This window comes from Orcinus orca, chromosome 2 (assembly GCF_937001465.1).
Source record: "Orcinus orca chromosome 2, mOrcOrc1.1, whole genome shotgun sequence".
Taxonomy (NCBI): domain Eukaryota; kingdom Metazoa; phylum Chordata; class Mammalia; order Artiodactyla; family Delphinidae; genus Orcinus; species Orcinus orca.
In genome coordinates, this window is record NC_064560.1 from 6695900 (window position 1) to 6715872 (window position 19973).

The following is a 19973-nucleotide window of genomic DNA, read 5'->3' on the forward strand; positions in this document are numbered from 1 at the left end:
TTAGGGCATCTTTCTGTGGAGGTGGGATATCTATCAGCAATGACCCAAATCTTATACCTGGTGTTTCTCAGGCTCAGTTAGAAACTCAAGCTGAGCTTCTGGTCCTGGCTGGACATCAGCGGAACAGACTTCCACGGTGCCATTTTATTAACTCACTCCAGGAGACAATGCGGTCTGCAAGGAGACTTTGTTTTCTCCGTGTCTGCTGATCAGCTGCGGTGAGAAGGGAATGATCCCTTGGCTCCAGTTTCACTGGGCCTCATCCTTTCCTCAAGCCTTTTAACACAGGTCACCACATATCCTATTTTCTGTTCAGTGTGGTGAGGAGGGTGAAAGGACCGGAAGGGGTGGGTGAAAGCTCGGACCCTCGGTATCTGGACGGGGTCCTCTGAGCCCTGGTTCTCTTTGCACGCTGCGCTCCTACCCGCCAACATCAGCCACTGGCTTTGCTGTCCCAGCGCCCACGGATCAGTTACCTCTCACAGTCATGGGCTTTTAAGAGGGAGCAAAGCTGGGGGCAGGATGTAGGCGAAGACACTAGCCTCACCTTCCATCCTTTGCCCAACAGCCCCAGGCTCAACCTCGAATTTCACCTGCTACCCCCGGACCCTCTTGACCTAAGAGGCATTTTTACCCAAATTCTGAGCCCTCTCTTGCCTCAAGGGCCAGGAGCCCTTATCCGGGAAGAATGACCAGCTCACCTTCTCACTCTCTAAAGCTTCCCATGCTGGGCTTCCCTGTTGGCGCAGTGGTTAAGAAGCCGCCTGCCAATGCAGGGGACGCGGGTTCGAGCCCTGGTCCGGGAAGATCTCATGTGCCACAGAGCAGCTAAGCCCATGCGCCACAACTACTGAGCCTGCGCTCCAGAGCCCGCGAGCCACAGCTACTGAGCCCGCTTGCCACAACTACTGAGCCCGCGCACCTAGAGCCCACGCTACGCAACGAGAGAAGCCACCACGATGAGAAGCCCGCGCAGCACAACGAAGACCCAACGCAGCCAAAAGTAAATAAATAAATTTATTGAAAAATAAACTTCCCTGTGCTGAGAGAAGCTGACGGCCTTGGGTTCACCTGAGAGGAAGCAGCAGGCCTGCACCCCTGGGAGCCGTGCACAGTGGGACGGGGCACCCGGCCTGGCTGGAACTGCTGGAGCTGGTAGGAAGGGAGCTTCAGAGAAGAACACTTCCTGACCCCAAGATGCCTTTCTGTGTGTACTATAGCAGTGCCCCAAGAGGATTATAGTCAAGTGTTTCTGAATTGTCTGGTTGGTACTTAATGCTGGAAGATTCCTCAGAAGTGATGAGTACACACCAAGGAACTAGTCTCACATTCTGATTCCTTATCTAGGCAGATTGCTTTGAATCACTCAGTGGCTCCTTACCTTGACAAGCATGGCCCGGTCATCTGGTCCCGGCCTCACTCTCCAGCCTGGCCTCACAAGCTTCTTGCTCTGGAAACTCTGTACTCTTTGCAGTTCCTTGTATACTAGGCCAGGAGTCCAAAGATTTTATCTGTAAAGGTCCAAATATAAATATTTCAGGTTTTGCAGGCCCTACAGACTCTGCAACTTGTATATCTTGCATATATACCTAATGCTATATTTCTATTTGGTTTTATAATCATCTGTTTTTATATACATTTCCCCATCAGACTCTGATTTTGCAGGCAAAGATTATTCATCTTTATATCTTTGTATCTCTAGAATCCAGCAAGTATCTGCCATATCTAGTGTTAAATGAATAATCTTTAGTGAATGAACCGAACAACAATACCAATGAAAGTCAAGCTATATCCCCTCCCAAACTACCTCTAAAAGAAAACTGAAAGAAAAATGAAAGAAAGAAAGAAAGAAAATGAAAGAAAGAAAGAAAGGGAGAGAAGAGAAAAGAAAAGAAAAGGAAAAAAAAGAAAAACTAAGACAGACAATAGCCAAATGCCAGAACCTGGGAGTAATTTACACTAACTGTAAGTCATATAGAACTGAATGAAGAAAAACAATCAGCTGCTCGTGTGTACTACAGATAGAGAGTCATCTAGACCTGCCAGGAGAAAAGAGCTTGAACTCATTCTATCTGCCTCTGGACTCAGAGACTCAGGGTCTGTAATATCTGGAACAATCATTTCTTACACATGTAGATTCTGCTTTGGGGGCAGTGAGCTGTCATAAATTCTCCCATCGCCCTTTATTCCTCCCCATTTTCTCCCTAACTTATAGCCTCCCAATCTTCCTGTCCATTCAGATATCAGACAGAATTCCCAGAAAGTGGCGAGAAGACGTGGTCCTCCTACAGATCACAGTGAATGCAAGGAAGGTGCTGCAGTGCACAATCTCCCCTGGGTTAGTTTTTCAGAGGATGGGGCAGTGAGTAGAGTAGGAAATAACTTCACCTCAGCTCATCAGAATCACAGCAAGTGTGTGCCATGCTCAGTTCAAAATTTGAACAATACAGAGAAAACTAGCAAAGTCCCTGTGCAAGGATGACACGTAAATTCCTGAAGCATACTTTAAAAGTTTATGCTGTGTGAATTTCACCTCTCTCTCTCCCTATATCTATCTATCTATCTAATATGTGTGTGTGTGTGTGTGTGTGTGTGTGTGTGTGTGTGTGTGTGTATAAACTAATAAATGAATAGATGTCTCCTCGACCCTGGAAACTGAGCTGGGAGTTATACACACTAAGCAGTCCTTTGGCTGTAAACCTCAGGATGTGCCAAAACCAGCATTTGAGTGGACAGCAAATGTAGCCAAGAGCAATCTTCACTCTCTATAGCTATTGTTCTAGAATAGAAAACAAGGAAAAGGCAAAAGAAGCCTGGAAAGTCAGTAGCACAAGGGAAAGGGAATTGTTTCAGAAAGAACATCTCAAAAAATAATATAGTAAATGAAGGAAATTAATCTCACAGAATGCAGAGTCAAGTTGAAAAGAAAGAGATAAATGACAGATGTGACAGTGTTCCAACCTAAGAATGACAGTAGTTTTTGAGAAAGAAACCATAATATTTGAGACAGAAGCAATAACTTAAGCACATTTCCCTGAGCTAGGGCAAAGAATCAAGCCTGTGGATCAAAAGAATCCTCCACCAAAATCACTTAAAATAAATCCACAATTAGATATCCTTCGGGGAAGAAGTAAAGCTGTCACTGTTTGCAGATGACATGATACTATACATAGAGAATCCTAAAGATGCTACCAGAAAACTACTAGAGCTAATCAATGAATTTGGTAAAGTAGCAGGATACAAAATTAATGCACAGAAATCTCTGGCATTCCTATACACTAAGGATGAAAAATCTGAAAGTGAAATCAAGAAAACACTCCCATTTACCACTGCAACAAAAAGAATAAAATATCTAGGAATAAACCTACCTAAGGAGACAAAAGACCTGTATGCAGAAAATTATAAGACACTGATGAAAGAAATTAAAGATGATACAAATAGATGGAGAGATATACCATGTTCTTGGATTGGAAGAATCAACATTGTGAAAATGACTCTACTACCCAAAGCAATCTATAGATTCAATGCAATCCCTATCAAACTACCACTGGCATTTTTCACAGAACTAGAACAAAAAATTTCACAATTTGTATGGAAACACAAAAGACCCCGAATAGCCAAAGCAATCTTGAGAACGAAAAAAGGAGCTGGAGGAATCAGGCTCCCTGACTTCAGACTATACTACAAAGCTACAGTTATCAAGACAGTATGGTACTGGCACAAAAACAGAAAGATAGATCAATGGAACAGGATAGAAAGCCCAGAGATAAACCCACGCACATGTGGACACCTTATCTTTGATAAAGGTGGCAGGAATGTACAGTGGAGAAAGGACAGCCTCTTCAATAAGTGGTGCTGGGAAAACGGGACAGGTACATGTAAAAGTATGAGATTAGATCACTCCCTAACACCATACACAAAAATAAGCTCAAAATGGATTAAAGACCTAAATGTAAGGCCAGAAACTATCAAACTCTTAGAGGAAAACATAGGCAGAACACTCTATGACATAAATCACAGCAAGATCCTTCCTGACCCACCTCCTAGAGTAATGGAAATAAAAACAAAAATAAACAAATGGGACCTAATGAAACTTCAAAGCTTTTGCACAGCAAAGGAAACCATAAACAAGACCAAAAGACAACCCTCAGAATGGGAGAAAATACTTGCAGTTGAAGCAACTGACAAAGGATTAATCTCCAAAATTTACAAGCAGCTCATGCAGCTCAATAACAAAAAAACAAACAACCCAATCCAAAAATGGGCAGAAGACCTAAATAGACATTTCTCCAAAGAAGATATACAGACTGCCAACAAACACATGAAAGAATGCTCAACATCATTAATCATTAGAGAAATGCAAATCAAAAGTACAATGAGATATCATCTCACACCAGTCAGAATGGCCATCATCAAAAAATCTAGAAACAATAAATGCTGGAGAGGGTGTGGAGAAAAGGGAACACTCTTGCACTGCTGGTGGGAATGTGAATTGGTTCAGCCACTATGGAGAACAGTATGGAGGTTCCTTAAAAAACTACAAATAGAACTACCATATGACCCAGCAATCCCACTACTGGGCATATACCCTGAGAAAACCAAAATTCAAAAAGAGTCATGTACCAAAATGTTCATTGCAGCTCTATTTACAATAGCCCAGAGATGGAAACAACCTAAGTGCCCATCGTCGGATGAATGGATAAAGAAGATGTGGCACATATATACAATGGAATATTACTCAGCCATAAAAAGAAATGAAATTGAGTTATTTGTAATGAGGTGGATAGACCTAGAGTCTGTCATACAGAGTGAAGTAAGTCAGAAAGAAAAAGACAAATACCGTATGCTAACACATATATATGGAATTTAAGAAAAAAAAATGTCATGAAGAACCTAAGGGTAAGACAGGAATAAAGATGCAGACCTACTGGAGAACGGACTTGAGGATATGGGGAGGGGGAAGGGTGAGCTGTGACAGGGCGAGAGAGAGTTATGGACATATACACACTAACAAACGTAGTAAGGTAGATAGCTAGTGGGAAGCAGCCGCATGGCACAGGGATATTGGCTCGGTGCTTTGTGACAGCCTGGAGGGGTGGGATAGGGAGGGTGGGAGGGAGGGAGATGCAAGAGGGAAGACATATGGGAACATATGTATATGTATAACTGATTCACTTTGTTATAAAGCAGAAACTAACACACCATTGTAAAGCAATTATACCCCAATAAAGGTGTTTAAAAAAAAAAACTATAGATATCCTTCTGGGGAAAAAAAAGTGGATTATGAGAATGTCTCAAGTCAGTGCTTTGACAGGAACAATAACCTCTACAAATCAGTTAACCACGTAGCTGTGGGGAGGATGCAGGAGAATCTCATAGAAGTCAACCAATGGAAGTAGAGCTGGGCTTAATGGGAAAAAATAACTATCGTTCTCTCCCCGCTCTCCTTCTGCTCTCCCCCTCCAGCCCCATCTCACTTTTACTTCATGACTGCTTCATCCAAATTTCTCTACAAACTGACTTCTCTGCTTAGTTATTTGCTTATACATGGCTCATAATGGCTTCCTTCAAATGAAACACCAGAACTGGAGTCTGCATTTTCTTTGAGCTTAATGGCCTACAGGCAACAAACTCAGTCTCTGCTCCCCACTTACAAATTTCTGGATAAGATTACTGATAGTCAAGTGAGCCAAACAACAATACCAATGACAGTCGAGCTATAACCACTCCAGCTTTGGAGAGTTGTCACCCGTGGCCCAATTAGCTGTGCCCCAAAGAACAGGGTCATATCATAATTAGAGCTGCTCCACCTGGACTAAGTTCTTTACGAAGGGGTTATGGGATTGGAGGAAATTATTGAAATCTCTAGCCCAGTGAATTAAGAAAAAATTCTTATAAGCACCCAGGCAGGAAAAATGTTTATTGAAAATGGAATAAAAACAAGTGTGGTCTTCAATGACTCTGCAGCATTCAATACCAGATGACAAAGATGCATAGTCCTTTGGGTTTTGAGTGGAGAAAAGTTGTGACCCAAGAATTTTGTATGCAACCAATAAAAATATATTCTTTGCACCTGAAAAATGTTCTCAGATCTGCATGAGATTTTTTTTTTTAAATACCATCCATAAGACATAGTCCAGCTAACCAAAAGGAGAGGCAGGACCTACCAACAGCACTTGAGCTGTGCCACCAACCTCATGCCACATGGAAGTCATGAATGAAGCAACAGACGAGTATAGCCATGGAGCTCTGCCATGAATGGAAGTACTTTTCACTGAATGTATCAGTAAGGAATGCCACCCACCTCACTACAGCCAGGACAAGATGTCACTCTAGCTACTGGAGAAGTGCACCCCAACTACTATGCTTTAACCTCACAGGCTAAGGCCAGCTTCTGCCCAGAGGCCAAGCCCTCCTAACACCAAGGTAGAATTGGATGGGACAGGACCTCTCACTCTATCACCAGAGTCTGGTGAACACAAAGGATTCCTACACATGTGAAAAGAAGTGAGTTAGAGCCCAGAAGTGGGTTAAACTAGAGCTTCTGCTGTTACCTGTACTGGTAATCCAACTTTGAGATTGAGGCACATTATTTTATACACAAAGCTATAAACAAATGCTCCCCAGTTACAGGAGACACTGGTCACGTATTGACACTGGTCAATACTTAATAATTCAGGTATTGATAAGTCATAGGCTGAATGCTCAGGGTTTTACTCTAAAAATTTCTGTGTATTTACAGTAATAAACCATAGCCAGTTGATTGATGATGAGCCTGTCAAATGGAAAATAGGTCCCGGCAAAACTACTCTGTCAATGTCATTGACAAGGAAAGGAAATGTCTGGGTTTACTGCAAGAACGAGATATGCCATTCTGGTTAAACCATTGATAGACTAAAAATTAATAATAAATAAAACATTTACAAACTAAAGCCTAAGACAATAGTAGTGGTGATTTTATTCAGTACTCATCTGCATACAAGATCCGTGTGAAGGATTTTCCTTGCATTACATCCTTGTGATCTTTACAGAAACCAAGTGAGATATATTTTATTATTTCCATTTCATAGATCATTAAACAGAAGCTCACAGAGATTAAAGAATTTATCCAAAGTTGCACGACCAGGATCAAGATAAGGTCCACACCCATATCTCTCTAATTCCAAAGCTTGCACTTTTAACCACTTTGAGCTCACCCTTTCCTGAAATTCACAGAATTACTAGTAAGGGTTCTGTTCACTAGGAAGGATTCTCTTACACCAGGTCAATTAATCTGAAAAATGCAAACCAATTTTCAACTTTCAAAAAGCTAATGAAACAAAATAAAGCAAAAATTCCAAACCATGGATAGGTGGATACAAATACCTCAAAATAGTAGAGAACAGGAAAAATGTCCTTCTCATCAAAACATAGCATTCTGAAGTTTACAAAGTCGGTCTAATTTTTTTCTTTAAAAGCCAGAGAAAGGATATTTCAAGGAATGAACTAGAAGGGTTACTGTAAATTTTGCACATCTGATAAATATCCCACACTGAAACAATAAGTTTCAGAAACTTTTCTTTGAAAGTTTATGCTCAGCCTAAATGTTCTTAAATTTTCCTTTGTTTTCTCACGTAGTTCATGATAACTGAATCAAAGATGAATGAGTTATTTAAGTTAATGAAATTTTTTTAGCATGGGAAATGCCTGTATCATGATGCCACATGAAAAAAACTAAGATACAAATTTTCTACAGTATGAACTTCAATAGATTAAAAAAATGTATAGAAAAGAACTGTAAGGGAATAATACACCAAAAGGTTAAGAATTTGGGGGCTTGGTTGGGCAAGTTATGAGTAATATGTTTCCTTCTTATTACTTCTCTTTATTTTCCAAATTTTCTAGAATGTGCACAATTTCATCATCAGAAATATAAACTTTACTTTTTTAAGAATTGTGATCTAGCCCACAACCTTGGTAGTGTCATTGGCTCAGTGGAAAGAACATGAGAATAAGAACATGAGAGTCAGAAAAGTGGAACTTTCTAAGAAAATCAGATCCACCTCCCATAATGCCCCATACTGAAAGGCATCCATCCGCATGAACCCAAGTCATGGGCAAAACAAGAGGGCTGAACAATGACCTTCAAGTTTCCCTCCAACTCCACAGAAGATCATACTGCTATTATGAATACTCCATCGAGTAACTGTTGTGGCCATGGGAATTCATGGTGCAAACTTCCAACTACAGGAAGTGTAATTGACCCAGAGGTCCAGCTGCATGCTCTGAAATCCATCATCACGTTTGCATGAAGGTCACGTTTCCCAAAGGTTGCTCCCAGCCAACAACTGAGCACAGCTGGGCACACTTGGGAGACACGGAACTCCTTTCAGACATGGAACCTGGCTTTGGCTCAAGGACTCCCCAGTGGCCTTGCTGAAACTTCCTTGAATGGCATGGCAATCTTGCACATTTCCATCCAAACTTCCTTCCTTGTCTCCTTCACTCAGGGTCAATGTTGCATTGTGGTCTCGTGGCTCTCCATCCCTTCCTGGCTCTTTCTTATTTTTTTCACACAGGTGTTTCCCCTGTAGAAATCTTTGCACATTAATCTCATCTTGGCATCTACTGCTCAGAGAACCCAGATTAACCCAGCATATTGGTAGATCCACAAACTATACCTGTGCATAGAAAGACTGAACAGGAGGCTGCCCAGGTGGCACAGCTCCTCATAGGATTGCACACCTGGTTTATATTTTGTCTTATTGTCACTGTCATTTTCTTCCTTTTTATTTTTTTCTGAGATTTAAAATTTTTTTTATTTTATATTAAAATACAGTTGATTTAAAATATTGTTAGTTTCAGATGTACAGCAAAGTGATTCATTTATACGTACACATATATACATTCTTTTTCAGATTCTTTTCCCAAATAGGTTATTACAGAATATTGAGTATAGTTCCCTGTGCTATACAGTAGGTCTTTGTTGATTATTTATTTTATGTATAGTAGTGTGTATATGTTAATCCCAAACTCCCGGTTTATCCCTCCCTCCCACTTTTTCCCTTTGGCAACCATAAATTTGTTTTCAAAGTCTGTCAGTCTGTTTCTGCTTCGTAAATAGGTTCATTTGTAATGTATCTTTTTTTTAGATTTCACATATAAGTCATATCATATGATATTTGTCTTTCTCTGTCTGACTTCACTTGGTATGATAATCTCTAGGCCCATTCATGTTGCTGCAAATGGCTTTATTTCATTCTTTTTTATGGCTGAGTAACAGTCCATTGTATACATGTACCATATCTTCTTTATCCATTCCTCTGTCGATGGACATTTAGGTTGCTTCCATGTCTTAGCTATTGTAAATAGTGCTGCAATGAACACTGGGGTGCATGTATCTTTTCGAGTTATGGTTTTCTCTGGCTATACACCCAGGAGTGGGATTGCTGGGTCATACAGTAGTTCTATTTTTAGTTTTTTAAGGAGCCTCCATGCTGTTGTTCTCTTTTCTTCTTTTTTAAAACAAATGTCAATTACAGTACAAAAAGACTAGTATTCTATTGCTTACAGACCAAAAAAAAATTTTTTTTATTTCAATAAGCCTTTCCTGGGTTTATTTTCAACTTGTTCTTGTTTCTTCTGCCCCATCAGCCATATGCATCTCTTCAGCAACTTCTGACTCCCTATTTCAGATCAGATAATAAGGTTCATTCTTCATTTCTGTCAACTACAACATTAGAGGAAACTTCCTCTGAGATTTAAAGTATAATTAATCACTTTCATCCAGCATGACCCTCTTTGGATGGCTAAGGGACCGTTTCGTGCTAAAATCCTTTATTTTCAATACAGTGGCTTCCACCTCCCATGGTTATTTGTCAGTCTCTGTCTATCTTAACCACTCCTTTGAAAATGTCAGCAAGCCAGCATCCCCTGACTCCTGCCCACCTCTCCCAGGTCGAGGATATTGGAATCCAAAGGTCTTCCTGCTGTGCTGTTTAGAATCCCTTTTGCAAGCTAAATGAGGCACAAATTTAAATTCAGAATCTCCAAATCAACATTTCAGAAAAGACACCCTTATTCTTTGGTAATTAGAAGGAAAAATAAGCAACTCTGCAGGAAAGTATCATCCTTTCTTTGATGAGCTCTGAGTAATTTAGGGACTCCTTGGGAGACATTTCCTCTTCTGAGTGAGGGGCAGCAGGTCCTTGGGAGGGTCACTGCCCAGGACGCAGCCGGTGCCCCCCTTCTGTCCCCTGAGCAAGTAGTTCTGTGTCTGCGGCCTTGCATAAGCAGTGTTTCATCTTCTTGGTGATGTAAGATTTGGCTCTGGTTCATGGATTCTTGTGGCTATTGTACCAGTGCCAAAACCCTTACAGAGCAGTACTCAAAGAGATTGGGAGGAGAGAGCCCCAAGCATGTGCACGGACAAGATCGTGCCTTTGTGACAAAAGGTACTTTGATTTTGACCCTTTCTCTCCCTTAGACGGGACAACAAAGCTCTCTCCAAACTCATGCTATACCAGAAACCCTCATGGTGCAGCAGATGACATGGAACAGAGACACAGTCGATGCAGGACAGCCCCGCCGGTAACACAGAGAAAGAACTGGTCCAGGCTTGGAGGCGTGGGAGTGGGTCTCACACACTGGATATAACCGTCTAACTCCTGGGTCCCTGGGCACTGAATCAGCTCAGGACCAAATGTCCCTATTCCCTTGTTTGACCAAAATGACCCAAGGAGAAGGCTGACTCAGAGAACCAATAAGATTTTTTTTCCTACTTCGTGTTCCTGTTTCTGTTTTATTGTCCTCAGGGAATGTAGAAAAAGCAAATGTTATCAGAAGTGATTTCCTCTTCACCAAGGCCATATGCATGAGGTTTTATGTCCCCAAATAATTTGTAGCCTTCCCCGAGGAGACCTTCCCTAACAGCCTCTCTTCAGTTATTTATTGTGACATTTCCAAAACAAACAACTGGACAATTGAAACCCAGTCTTGGATGGAGAGGCTCAGGGATGCGAGATTATTGGTCTTAGGCGGCAGGCAGGACTCCTGCCTGCGGAACAAAGGAGCCCATCTCGTCAACCTCTTGAACCCTGTTCAGTTTCTCCAGTCACCCATGAAGCCTTCAGCAACAACACCAGCTCCCTTTCTCCTCCCTGCTAAAAGGAGACCACTTTGCAACAGAGAAACTCTGATTTCTGAACATAAATCTCTTGCTAATACCTACATTTCCTACACACCACTCAGACAAGATTTGGGATTCTCTTAGCAAACTTAGACTGAAACTTGAACACTTGCTGTTAATCAAGTTTAATCCCAGGTTACAAATATCCTCACTAAGAAGGAAGGAATTCTATCCCCATTGGTATGGGTGCAATTCCCTTTCTTCCAAAAACATTCTTTCTAAATTTAAACTCTACAGCAAATCTCCTAAAATGGAAGAAGTCAAGTGGTGGGTGTCAGAGAAGAGGAAGTTCTAGAGTTTGCAGCTAAAAGCATAATGAAACAGACCAGGTTTTGGGGACTATGAAAATGTCCTGGATTTAGCAAAAGAATAATAAAGGAGAAAGAAGACACTCCTAACCAAGTCTGGGGATTTGGGATACATTCTATATTATGCACGGTGCCACAAAAGGAACTCTCTTTAAATACATTTATCTCACTCATGTATATCTCCAGAGAATATTTCAGAAATGATTAGTTGTTTTACAGGTGAATGAAAAGCAATACCCATCCCTAAGAAATTAACGTGAAGCTAAATTCTTTAACCTGGACAATAAAATGAAATCAGATGGTCCAGTGCTGTAAGTTAGTGTGAAATTATTATGTCAACAGCTCAAACTCTGTTTAAAAAACAAAACAAAACAAAAACAAAAAACTTCACTGAAGGTAAATGCAAAATGGGTAAGAAAATACATCATGCAATTTTCTTGAGAAATTGGGTGGGTGACACATTAACAGTAAATTCATTTGAGGACTTTTTGGATCATTGGGCATCTTTGTTAATGACCTGGAAGATGAAGAATGGAGAAAGTAAACAAAAATGGAAGGAAACCTGGAACGAAACAAAATGGAATTGGAGATGTGAAGTTTTAACCCAAGAAAAATTCTACTTCCAGCAGAAAATTACTCAAAACGTGTACCTCTGAAAGTGTGGGTGAGAGTGGAACAGAGTAAAGAAATCTGAGCAGGCTGTTGGAAATACATGACTGAATTCATGCTGTGTAATATGGAAATCAAAACCCAGTGTTCTTTAGAGATTAATGACACTCTTCCTTCTAAGAAAAGAAGGAAGTACAATCAACTTGTACTCCCTACAAGTTGATTAATTTTCACCTCTAATTCTATAAAACAGAATAACTAAAATCCAGTGACCTGAGGAAAATAGAAGTTTGGGCTGTATTTAGTATAATGGGTATTGGGACCAAGATTCTCACTTACCTTAGGAACAATAACCCATGTGATACCAGAATGCTGTGGTTATGTTTCAGGGTTCACAATGTTTGTACATTTGCATGGCTAGCATGAATCCATACAGAATGACAATGACTTAGAGAAAATTTTTTTAAAACTCAGTGTACATGTTTTGACTGAAATGGCAGTGGCGAAAGAATGAAGTAACACCGTAAGTGGAAATCCTTACATATGAGAGGTCTTAGCACTCCTAGCAGGCAGGGAATAGGATAAAGGGGGACATTTCAGTGGCATTTAAAGGAAACAAAAGAACCCTGCTCACATGAGTGACTGTGTTACAAAAAAGGATTTCCAGGGGAGTAACCTAAGCCACTTTATCCTGCCCCTTAAATGCCAAAACACACAGTGCCCTAAGGAAGTTAAAAATATCTTGGAGTAACTGTGAAGAAAGGAACAAGTGCTACATTTGTGGAACTGACCACAGTCTTCATCAGTGCTGGAAAGTGCAGAATTAATCGAGCAAAGACTACTTATTGAGAATTAGTATGGTCCCAGGACTGCTGGGAACACATTAAACACACTGGAGAAATATGTAATAAAATTATTATCATTTAAAAAGATTTTTTAATTTGGAAAACCAAGATTTGAAAACAATCAGTGGGTAATAGGAGTCAATGCAAAATTCATTGAGTTATTCGGATAGTCATGAAACGCAAGAGAAGTTCATAGGAGAGTGAGCACAGGAACATCCACGGAGGCTCCCTGGAGGACAGAGGACTGAAGGCTAAATAAGAAGAGAAGGAAAAGTACACTCCGTAAAATAAAATAACATGAAATAAATAAAATAAAATATTAAATTAAAGTAAAATAACATATGACAGCAAGCAAGCTTCAGGGAAAATATTCTGGAGACGGCGCGGATCAGAGGGTCTGTGATGAAGAGCACAGACAGATACGATACATCCTTGGAGGGCTAGTGTGGGATCAGCTGAGGAAGCAGGTTAGACCAAGGCAGGAAGATGTGCTCCTCAGAGTAAGAAAACAGGGAGCCTCTTAGTTTCTAAGCAGGGAGTGAGGCTGATTTGCTAGTAAGACTCATGCCAAAAAGCCAAGCATGGGTAATTAGAATCTAGATAAAATGTGGTGGTTATGGCAACACAGAGAGGGGAAGAGAAGAGAAACATTCCAAAGAAAAAATGAGACATTTCAAAGGCACAGTCCTGAGGACTTTGTGGCTAAACAAATCTCCAGGGAGGCAGCCCCCGGAATGCCTGCCACCAAGAGTCAACTGAGATCATCAGAGCAGGACACCCAGTGCAACTCATTTTCCCAAAATGCTCTTTGCAGAGGGTAGATGTAGAGAAAAATCTGGACTCTGTCAACCCAAAAGGCAATGTTTGAGTATCCGGAATAAAGACCAGAGCATATGTTGCAAAAAAGAAAACAACTGAAGGTTAAACCCTAAGACCACATACTGAAAAGAAGATGGAATGAGGTACAACATAGCTTGTTATATGAGCCAGAAGCCCCGGAATGTCCACACTGAGGTCCCCCCGGTCAGCAACGTCACTGGTTCCTAAGAAGAGAGTAATGAGACAAATGGGAAGGAAAAAAGGAAAAAAGAATTACACAGGTAAGAAGGATGGCGGGTATTATCATATTCCTACCCTTCCCCAATCCAGCCCCCATAACCAAATTTGTTGGAATCTCAGGCTCTGGGATTTAGAATGGCGCCCCCTCTCCAGTAGTCTCTATCTACACCACTCCTACGCTTTTCTATACAGGAGACCCTTGTAGAGTTCTAACTCTCTATCTTATGCTTCAGCTCTGCTCACATATTCTGAGTAAGGATGAAGCAGTTTAATGCTCTATCTCCTCTGCCTGTAACCAATTACAGCAAATCGAGAGGGAAGGCTGGTTAGGACACCTCACTGATTTTAAGATTACCCTGTGTCTCTGCTTTCATGACTTCCTGATCATCTGTTCTAGAACATTAACCAGAAAGCAATAAATGTTATTCTAACTGCAGTCAGATGACTAACAGAGATGGAGAAGGAGAAATTACTGGAAGACAGTGGCAGTACAGATTTCCCCTAACTCTCAGTCCCTGCTTAAGGCTATTTGGCAATGCTTCCAAGGTCTCTTGGAGTATAATTTTTCATTTAATCAAAGTTCACCAGACTGTTCTGAACACACTTCCCTAAACTCCTTATTTTTTTTATTTTTATTATTTATTATTTTTTTTTTTTTGCGGTATGCGGGCCTCTCACTGTTGTGGCCTCTCCCGCTGCGGAGCACAGGCTCCGGACGCACAGGCCCAGCGGCCATGGCTCACGGGCCCAGCCGCTCCGCGGCATGTGGGACATTCCCAGACCAGGGCACGAACCCGTATCCCCTGTATCGGCAGGCGGACTCTCAACCACCGCGCCACCAGGGAAGCCCCCCTAAACTCCTTATTTTTATTACTTATTTTAATAGTCAACTGTGTCAGTAAAATCTCATCTAAGTGAACAGACTAAACATATAACAATTTGTTAGGGCAAAAAAACAAAACAAAAGCAATATATATAGTAATTGTATAGGAAATGTTAGAGAAATCATCTCTGCAAATGTGTGCTTCATAGAGACTTCATAATAAAATGTCAGTGCAAACATCATTCAGTTATCCCTGGGAATTGCTCTTTTAGAATATTATCTGTGAACATTTTAACCTTAGGCTGACTTACCTCACCATGTAGCCTATCTGGGGGTCTCTTTCCCTCATGCTTGGTTGCCATGTGATCAAAGCAAACAGTTCTTCACTGAGGCTGCTCCCTTCTCTCCTCACTTCCCAATCCCTAAACTACTTAAGTACAACCAGGTCAGGCTAGACCATGGAAACCAGCAGCTTTACTCTTACCATTATGGTGGGCTTACCTGACCTGGAACATTACCAGTTAAAGTGGTCATGTCAACAGCAAGTGAAAGGAAGAGCCAGCCACTCCAGTAGACTAAGATTGATGTCCTGTTTGGAGGAAGGAACAGATTGGCAAACTACCTAGGAATTTAAGAGGCAGTTCCAAGAGGAAAAACAGCTCTGGGAACTTGGTAAATTTTCCAAATATCCTGGGTTGACTGGAAGCTGTGTGCCTGTACAGCAGAGACCAAAACAAGTCCAAGTCACCCACACACCCCTGGTCAACAGATCCTGTGCACAAGCACAAAGAAGACATAAAAGAGCCTGAAGGAAATAAGAGCCCAGGTAGACTTGAAAATGGCCTGAATTTTGAATTTTTCTCCACAGCCGCCCTCCCCTAGAGCTATCAGCAGAGAGTAGAAGCCTTAAAACCTTGTGGTATTAGAACACAACCCATGATGTGTCTTCACCTGAACAATAAGCTGAATGCAAACACAGGAGCAACTCCTCAGAAACCAGACTTAAAGCAAGAAGAAAACATTAGTGTCTGCACAGTGCAGGAGAGACAGAATTCACAGATTCAATCCACGTTAGTTACCAAAGAAAAAACAAAAACAACTCTTAGAAGGAAATAAAGTCAGACTCGGTAGTTGCTACAACATACTATCTAAAATGTCAGGTATTCAAAAAAATGAGACATACAAAGAAACAAGAAGGTATGATCCATACTCAGGAAAATGCGGGTCAAAAGAAACTGCCTTAAAATGACCCCTGATGTTGTATTTAGCAGGGAAAGATTTCAAAACAGTTGTTATAAATATGTTCAAAGAACTAAAGAAAAATTGTGTTTAAAAAAATTAAAGGAAAGTACAATGACAATGATTCAGTGCGTAGGAAATCTCAATAAGGATATAAAATTATAAGAAAGAATCAAATGGAAGCTGTGAAGTTGCAAAGTAGAATTACAGGCTTCCCTGGTGGCTCAGTGGTTAAGAATCTGCCTGCCAATGCAGGGGACACGGGTTCAAGCTCTGATCTGGGAAGATCCCGCATGCCACGGGGCAACTAAGCCCATGCACCACAACTACTGAGCCTGCACTCTAGAGCCCATGAGCCACAACAACTGAGCCCCATGCCACAACTACTGAAGACTGTGTGCCTAGAGCCCATGCTCCACAACAAGAGAAGCCACCGCAACGAGAAGCCCATGCACCACAATGAAGAGTAGCCCCTGCTCACTGCCACTAGAAGAAAGCCCGTGCACAGCAACAAAGATCCAACACAGCCAAAAATAAATAATTTTTAAAAAATTTTTTAATTAAAAAATAAAATAACTATTAAAAAAATGAAAAGTAGAATTACTGAAATGAAAAAAATTCACTAGAAGGTCTCAGCAGCATATTTGAGATGGCAGAAGAAATAATCAATAAACTTGAAGATTGAGCATTATAAATTACCCCATCTAAAGGACAGAGAGAAAAAAGATTAAAGAAAAATATATAGAGGCCCAGAAATTTGGGGGGCAGTATCAACTGCATCAGTATACTTGTAATGGAAGTCTAAGACAGAGAAAGAGAGAGAAAGGGGCAGAAAAAATATTTGAAGAAATAATGGCTGAAAACTTTACAAGTTTGATGAAAAACATTAATCTACAGGCCCAAGAAGCTCAATAAAGCCAAGTAACATAAACTCAAAGAGGTCCACATCTATACCGATCATAATCAAACTACTGGGAAAAAAAAAAAAAAAAACAGAGAAAATCTTGAAAACAGCAAGAGAAAAACAAATTCTATATAGGGGCAAACAAATATTAATGACTGATTTCTCAATATACAAATATATGTAAAGAGAAACAGGAGACCTCTGGATTCAGGAAAAGGCATTTTGTTTGCAGAGCAGCTTATGTCAATTTCCCAGTTTCCCACAGAACAACGCAATGAGCACCAGATATTACCTGTACTTCCAATAAGATTTATATCTCAGGAGAGGAATCCACAAAATTATGAAACTCAGGGCTAATAGTGGCACATCTGTAACTCTGAGGGGTGGGGGGAAGCCTTTAGTGTGGAATGTAAACCAATCTTCTCTGAGGGGAGAAGGAGAAGTTTGTTCTCTGAGGGGATAAGGAGAAGTTTGTATTACCCTTTGATTTGGGGATGGGGGAGGTGTTTGGTTTTTGTTTTAAGATTAAGATGCTTTATTTTCCCTTCCAGTTTCATTGAGATGTAATTGACATATAGCACTGTATAAATTTAAGGTATAAAGCTAATGATCTGACATACATACATCATGAAATGATTGCCTCAATAGGTTTAGTGAACATCCATCATTTCATATAGATATAAAATAAACGAAAAAAATTTGTTGAAAATTTTCCTTGTCATGAGAACTCTTAGGATGTACTCTCTTAACAATTTTCATGTATAACATACAGCAGTGTTGATTATATTTATCATGGTGTACATTACATCCCTAGTACTTATTTATTTTACAACTGGAAGTTTGTACCTTTTGACTACCTTCATACAATTCCCTCTTTGGAATACAAACAAAAATAATCTCCAGGGGATGTGTCTCCAAATCTCTCTGGAAGCTTCTACGTTGAACTTTCAAAGCTTGTGGTCATTAATTGTCTTTTAACTTAAGTTCCAGTGCCCTTTATTTGGAAAGCCCTGACCATGGCGAAACATAAATACATCCATGGAGCATTATCTCTTGACAGCCAGAAGACAGTGAAATAACATATTCAAATTGTTTAAATTAAAGAACTGTCAACCGAAAATTCTGTATCTAGCAAAACTGCTATTCAAAAACATAGGTGAAATACAGAAAAGCCCAGATAACCAAAGACTGCAAGAGTTTGTTGTTAGCAATTATGGCTTGCAAGAAATATTAAAGGAAATATTTTAAGCAAAAGAAAAGTGACACCAGATGATAAATTGAATCCACAAGAAGAAATTAATTATGCTGCAAATGGTAAATATGTGAGTAAATCTAAAAGACTCTATAAATACATTTTTCTTCAATACATCTCTTAACTTCTTTAGAATGCATAAGACTGTATAAACCAATAATTATGACACTGTGTTGTCATGCTTATAACAAATATAAATGTATTATATATGATAATAGTGGCACAAAGAAGGGGGAATGGAGTTATATTGAAGCAGTGTTTCTAAATTTTACTGGAACTCAGTTAGTATTATTCTGAAATAGATTGTGATACATTAAGATGCATATTGTAATCTCTGGAGCAACCACTAAGAAAATTAATAGAACCAAAAGCCTGTTCTTTGAAAAGATTAACCAAGTAGACAAAAACTTAGCTACATTAACGAAGAAAATGAGAGAAGACACAAATTACCAAAATCAGGAAGGAAAGAAGGGGCATCACTGTCAAACCTACAAAAATGAGAGGATTATAAGAAAATTTTACAACAACTTAATGCCAACAATTAGACAACTTAGATGAAATGCACAAATTCCTAGAATGATACAAACTGACTCAAGGAGAAATGAAAAATCTGAAGCGGCCTACGACAAGTACATAATTTGAATCAGCAATTTTAAATCCTCCTACAAAGAAAGACCCAGAACCAGATGGCTTTGCTGGTAATTTCCTTCAAATATTTAAAGAGAAAACTAATGCCAATTCTTCATAAATTCTTTCAGAAAAGAAAGGAGCGAAAAGTGCCAGCTCATTCTATGAGGTCAGCATCACCCTGATACCAAAGCCACAAACAGATACCACAAGAAAAAAAAATCCTTAACGAATAAACACACTAAAATCCTTAACAAAATATTAGCAAAGTGAACTCAGCTACATATTGGAAGAATTATACACCGTGACCAAATGAGATTTACTCCAGGAATGCAAGGTTGGTTTAACATCCAAAAATAATGTAATATATTAGTAAAGGAAAAGATTCACATGATCCTCACAACAGGTGCAGAAAAAGCATTAAAATGACTATAATCATAGATAAAATACTAAGTATTGGCAAGGACGTGGAACAACTGGAACCCTCATACATTGCTGATGGGAATGTAAAATGGTGCATCCACTTTGGAAATCAGTTTGGTAGTTTCTTAAAAAGTTAACAGTTCCCCATAGGAGCTTTTCCTACTCTTAGGAATGTAGCCAAGAAAAGTGAAAATGTGGGTCCATAGAAAGGCTTGTATGTAACTATTCATAGCAGCATTATTCATAATAGTCAGAAACTGGAGGCAATCCTTATGCCCAACAAGAGGTGAATGGATAAACAAAATGTGATACATCTATACAATGGGATTTTATTCAGAAATAAAAAGAATGATATGGTGATGCAGGTCACAACATGGATGAAACTTAAAGACACGATGCTCAATGAAAGAAACCAGATGCAAAAGACTGTATATTTTATGACTCCATTTATACAAACTATCCATAAGAGGTAAATTATAGAGATAGAAAGTAGACCTGTACTTTACTGGAGGGAGGAATAGAGATGGACAGTAAATGGTCTCATGATAATTTTTTTATATGATAAAAATGTTCTAAAAATGGATTACAATGATGGTTGCAAATATAATAAATTTACTAAAACTCAAAACATTAAAATTTTTTTAAAAAGGGAAGTCAGAGGGAGAAGCAGGGGCTAGCTCAGGTAAGACCTTGTAACCATGGTAAGGAATCTGGATT

The 19973-nt window shown here is 39.8% G+C and overlaps 1 long non-coding RNA gene and 1 other non-coding gene across 2 annotated transcripts in view; one reads left to right on the forward strand and one right to left on the reverse strand.

Annotated features, from left to right (window-relative positions):
* Nucleotides 1–1128: 1128 nt before the first annotated feature.
* LOC125963634 (uncharacterized) overlaps nt 1129–19973 on the reverse strand; it is a 71804-nt gene continuing 52959 nt past the window's right edge. The window contains exons 2-3 of the long non-coding RNA XR_007475856.1: nt 1382–1511; nt 1129–1152 (exon numbers count right to left, since the gene is read on the reverse strand). This is a non-coding gene — a long non-coding RNA (uncharacterized LOC125963634). The remainder of the gene's footprint in view (nt 1153–1381; nt 1512–19973) is intronic.
* On the forward strand, nt 2409–2517 carry LOC117196143 (U6 spliceosomal RNA). Its single transcript, XR_004476223.1, has one exon. It is a non-coding gene; the product is annotated as a U6 spliceosomal RNA (small nuclear RNA).